Raw genomic sequence first — 5,663 nt, 5'->3', positions numbered from 1 at the left:
TCCGGGGTCTCCTGGCATTTAGATACCTGTGTTTTAAACCTGTGCTTAATGCATGCACTCAGTCCCCTCCTGAATAGAAAACTCAAACTCAGTATTTTCTGATGGCTCCTGCTCTAGCCCATCTCCCGGCCGCTCCACCCTCTGCCCCCACCCCAGCACTCCCCACCCAACCCCCCACTGGAAGTCTTACCCAATGTTTTACACTTCCTAAAGGGTGTCATGCTTCTGGGTCCTTATTCACACCATACCTTCATCCAGGAATGCTGATCCTGGATGTTCTTGGAAGAAGCACTGAATCCTTTTCTTTTCTCAATCTTTTTCCCTACTCTCCTTCTCTCTTCCCTTCCCTCTCTCTTTTCCTTCTTCATTTCTTTCTTTTCACAAAGAACAGTTTTTCTTATGATGTGCTCATTTAAAATATTGGAGAGGGACTTCCCTGGTGGCGCAGTGGATAAGGCTCCACCTGGGTTCAATCCCTGGTCAGGGAACTAGATCCCACATGCATGCCGCAACTAAGAGTTCGCATGTCACAACTAAGGAGCCGGCGAGCCGCCACTAAGGAGCCCGCCTGCCACAACTAAGACCCGGCACAACTGAATAAATAAATAAATATTTTACAAAATAAAATTAAATTAAATTAAAAAATAAATAAAATAAAATATTGGAGAGTTCTGAAAGAGTGTACAGAAGGAAATAAACCACTGGTGTGGTGCTCTGTACAGCATCCTTGGAGTTACGCTGAAAGGACATTTCCAAGAATCCCCTGCCTGTAGTGGTCCAGGTGAGCGTCTGCAGGAGATCATTAGCGGGCGATCTGCAAGAGTGAAGCAAGCTACAATGCTGTGCTCCGAAGGTGAAAACAGTGGTCAGTGTGCTGGCTCACAGGCTACTCTTGTGGGTGTGGGGCAGTGCCTGGACCCACAGCCAGTGCAAGTCCCACTGCTCCTGCATCCTGGGCCACCTACGCATCAATATGGTAAAAGTGCAGGTTCCCCTGCAGGTCATTCTCTGCATAGTTTGTCCTCATGTGGTCTAGTGGTCCTACAGTTATCTCTAGGTTGCCCTACAGAGACTTCCTCTAGAGTGATGACTCAGCATCAGATGCGGAGGCGACAACCTGCACAGACTCACCTACCAGCTCCCACAGCGGCATACAATCCAATTCCCAAACAAATCCCTTATTCCGGAGGTTCCCAAGGCTTCTCAGTTCTTGGTGCCTTTATTGCCTTCATACTTTTTTTTCTCAGTGCCCTGGGCCAAAAGAAATACCAAACAATTCCACTCATTAAGTGGTTAGATCCAAACAACTGAAGTTATGTTTGAAAGGAAAATACATATAAATTGAAAAAATATATATATATTTTTGGCTGCGCTGCACAGCTTGTGGGATCTTCGTTCCCCGACCAGGAATTGAACCTGGGCCCTCAGCAGTGAGAGCACAGCGTCCTAACCACTGGACCACCAGGGAATCCCCTGATTTTATATTTTTAAATAGTACCAGTGGGATATGTACAGCTGTTGGATGTGGCCCAACTTCTCAAACCTTGGAATCCCATTGGACACTGCCACCCTCATTTCCTGTTCCTCACTGCTTATCTCAAACCACTGAAAACCCAGCTCTGCAAAGATATGACAACTTTGAAAGGCATGTACTACAATCTAATATTGAAACTGTAACCTATCTCAAACTAGTAGTTCCTGTGGTGTCCAAGAAATGTCAGGTATCAATTTATAGCCCTTGAAAATTGGAAATATTCCATAGCACTCTTCTGAATTCATTGAAGCCCCTGGGGTGTCTCAGTCCACAGTTTGGGAACCATGGCCTTATCTCATGTCATTTCTCTGATGAAACCCTGAATGATACATTAAAAAATCTCATTAAACTTTTGGGTACCTTCTCTTTCTGAGATGTGAAGTGATTTGCCTTAGTCACACACATGATTAAAGGCCTCAATAAGAGATGGAGTACTCTTATGCCAAGAGAAGAAAATACAGGACAAATCGGGAAAACACCAGTACCTCCGGGTTGGAAAGGAACCTTTAAACTACAATTTAAAGAGCATATACCAAAAGACAAAACTTGATGAGTTTCATTACACCAAGGTGAAGGATTTCTATTCAACAAAGGAAACTATATGTAAAGTATTGATAATATACAGCTGAAACTATGATAGAAGCCATTTGCAATGTCTAAAGCATAAGAAATTAAAATCCAGAATATACAAAGATCTTTTGCAAGTCAGCAAGAAATGACAGCAAACCCAATACAAAATGATCAAAGATAAGAACAAGTAATTTCAAGAAGAATCTCAAAAGCCTACCAAGTATGTAAACAGATGTCCTAACTCATCAGTATTCAGAGAAATATAAAATGAAACAACTCTGTCACTTTACTTGTTAGACTAGCAAAGATTAGAAAGCACCGTAACACCAAGTGGTTATAAGGAACCTTCATGCAGTTAGTGGCGATATAGACTGAACTCACGTACATGCCCTTTTTCAGGCCAACTCTGTATGAGACTATTGCAGCTTTATCTGTAAGAGCAGAGAGTTGGAAGAAATCTTAGTGTCCATCCCTGGGAGAGCAGACAAGTAAAACATGGAAGATATACTCTGTGCAGTACTGTGCAGCAGGGAAAAGATATGGATTGGATGTTCTACATAGCAACATGGATGGGCATGCAAACCAAGTGCTATGTTGAAAAGTAAGGAACAGATACCATTTACCTCAATTAAAAACACTACACAAAACAATAAATATTTTGAACACATAAAAAGAAAATGAAATAGAATTACATTATGAGCCAGCAGTTGCACTTCTGGGTGTATACCCTAAAGAACTGAAAGCAGGGTCTTGAAGAGATATCTGTACATTGATGTTCACAGCAGCATTATTCACATTAGCTAAAACATGGAAGCAACTCAAGTGTCCACCAATGAATAAATGGATAAGCGAAATGCTGGACATCCATACAATGGAACACTATGGAGCTTTCAAAAGAAGGAATATCTGACAAATGCTACAACATGGATAAACCTTGAGAACATAAGTGAAAGGGCCAGTCACAAAAAGACATATATTGTATGATTCCACAAAAATGAGGACCTGGGAGGAGGAAGGAATGGGAAGTTATTGTTTAGTGGGTAAGCAGTTTCAGTTTTACAAGATGAGAAGAGTTCTGGAGATGGATGGTGGTGATGGTTACACAACATGATGAATGTACTTAATACCACTGAACTGTAACTTTATGGTTAAGATGGTACATTTTATGTGTATTTTACCACAATAAAAATTGTGGGGAACAAAAAAAGAAAATGATATTCATTAAAAACCTTAGAATGGGGACTTCCCTAGTGGCGCAGTGGTTAAGAATCCACCTGCCAATGCAGGGGACACAGGTTTGAGCCCTGGTCTGGAAGATCCAACATACCGTGGAGCAACTAAGCCCGTGCACCACAACTACTGAAGCCCGCACGCTCTAGGGCCTGAGTGCCGCAACTACTGAACCCGTCTGCAGCAACTACTGAAGCCCACGCGCCTAGAGCCCGTGCTCCACAACAAGAGAAGCCACCACGATGAGAAGCCTGTGCACTGCAATGAAGAGTAACCCCCGCTTGCTGCAACTAGAGAAAGCCCGTGCGGAGCAACAAAGACCCAACTCAGCCTGAAAATAAATAAATAAAATAAATAAATAAATAAATGTTTAAAAAATTTTTTTAAACCCTTAGAATGGGATTTCTGCTTTTGGTCATTCAATTTTTCCCATTCATCTGTCAACAGACACTTAGGTTGTTTCCATACCTTGGTTATTGTGAGTAATGCTGCAAGGAACATGGGAGAACATTTATCTCTTCGAGATAATGACTTCGTTTCATTTGGATATACTGCATACCCAGAAGTGGGATTGCTGGGTCATATGGTAGCTCTATTTTTAATTTCTTGAGGAACCTCCATACTGTTCTCCACAGTGGCTGCACCAATTTACATTCCCACCAACAGTGCACAAGGGTCCCCTTTTCTCTACATCCTCACCAACACTTGGAATCTCTTGTCTTTTTGATAACAGACATCCTAACAGATGTGAGGTGATATCTCACTGTAGTTCTGACTTGCATTTCTTGGATGATTAGTTATGTTGAGCACTTTTTCATGTTGTTGGAGATTTGTATGTCTTCTTTGAAAAAAATGTCTATTTAGGTCCTTCACCCATTTTTAAATAGGGTTTTTTTTTTTTTTTTGGCTATTGAGTTGAGTGAGTTTCTTGTATATTTTGGATATAAACCCATTATGGGATTTGTGGTTTGCAAATATTTTCCCCCATTCCATAGGTTGCCTTTTCATTTTACTGATAGTTTTTTTTTTTCTGTGCAGAACTTGGAACCTCATGTGCCAAAAAGTAAGAAAGTGCTCAAAAAAGGATAGGAAGGCATAGCAAAAGGACATAGGATCCAACTTGAAGGGACTCCCACAGATAAATCTGGGACAATCTGTGCATCAAAATAAAGACAATATTAGACTGTATTCAACTGGATAAAAAAGGAACCCAGGAGGTCATGGTGATATAAACAAATGAATAATATGTAAGTGGAAGAGAAAAGATTTACTTTACAGTAGAATGACAATAATAGTCACTTATTAATTAATACGTACAAAATTCTTTACAGTGGAGAAACTTGGTAGACACCTTCTAAAACAAGTGATAAAGTTTAACGTCTTTAGTCATGAGGCAAGTTGGCACCACGTGTCTCCTGATATTGAGAAGAACACAGCCTCACTTCTGTGATTTTCCTGCCCTAGCTGAATAACCTGAATCTAATCATCAGGAAAACATCAGTAAACCCCAAACAAGGAACCACCTGCCAGGTTACTTAAGTGTTATAATAAAAAATAATGAAGTCACAAAAGGCCTGAAGAATTGTTCCTGAATGAAGGAAACTAGAAAGCCATGGCAACTAAGTAAAACAAGTGGTTCTGGACCCTGGGACTATAAAGGACACTGTTTACAAAGTGGGCAAAATTGGAAAGAGGGCTGTGAATTACATGGTCATACTGTGTCTGTGTTAGTTTCCTGTTTTGATTGTGTGGGAGTGCATCCTTGTCTAAATAAAACCATCCTGAAGTACTAACGGGGTGATGAGGCATCTTATTTGCAACTTGCTCTCAAATGGTTCTGGGAAAAAAAAAAAAAAAGTATCTGCGCCTATTTGTCCGTCTTTTGAGAGAGGGAGGAAAAAAGATAATAAGGAATTTAAGGCAAATGTGGTAAAAAGCTGACAGTAGGGGAGTTTGGAGTGGGGGAGATGGAAGTTCTTTGTGCTATGCATCCATCTTAGGGAAAGGATGAAAAGGAGAAAAGAGTAAGAACAACAATAACAAGGACATGGGGTGTGAGCCCGTTCACACAGGGGCAGGGAGGGCAGGTGATGGGATGCAGGCAGTTGGGAAGGGCTGGAGGCATCCTGAGTGACCAAGGAGAGGCCCTGGCAGGAGGAGTCAGATCTCTCATCTGATGGAGCTGGAGAAAGATCGCCCCACTTTCCTTCCTTTATTTCATTTAATCCTCAGAACAGCCCCATGGAGTATATACTACTCTTATCCTCATGTTATAGATAAAGAAACTGGAGGTTCAGAGAATCATCCATTCAACCAGCATTTACTGAGT

At 41.3% G+C, this 5,663-nt stretch overlaps 1 non-coding gene across 1 annotated transcript; it reads right to left on the bottom strand.

Annotated features, from left to right (window-relative positions):
• Window positions 1-1,395: 1,395 nt before the first annotated feature.
• TRNAE-CUC (transfer RNA glutamic acid (anticodon CUC)) lies at window positions 1,396-1,468 on the bottom strand. Its single transcript has one exon. It is a non-coding gene; the product is annotated as a tRNA-Glu (tRNA).
• Window positions 1,469-5,663: the final 4,195 nt, after the last annotated feature.

This window comes from Balaenoptera acutorostrata, chromosome 10 (assembly GCF_949987535.1).
Source record: "Balaenoptera acutorostrata chromosome 10, mBalAcu1.1, whole genome shotgun sequence".
Taxonomy (NCBI): domain Eukaryota; kingdom Metazoa; phylum Chordata; class Mammalia; order Artiodactyla; family Balaenopteridae; genus Balaenoptera; species Balaenoptera acutorostrata.
The sequence above is the reverse complement of the archived record's forward strand: the minus strand, read 5'-3'. Positions and strand labels throughout refer to the sequence as shown.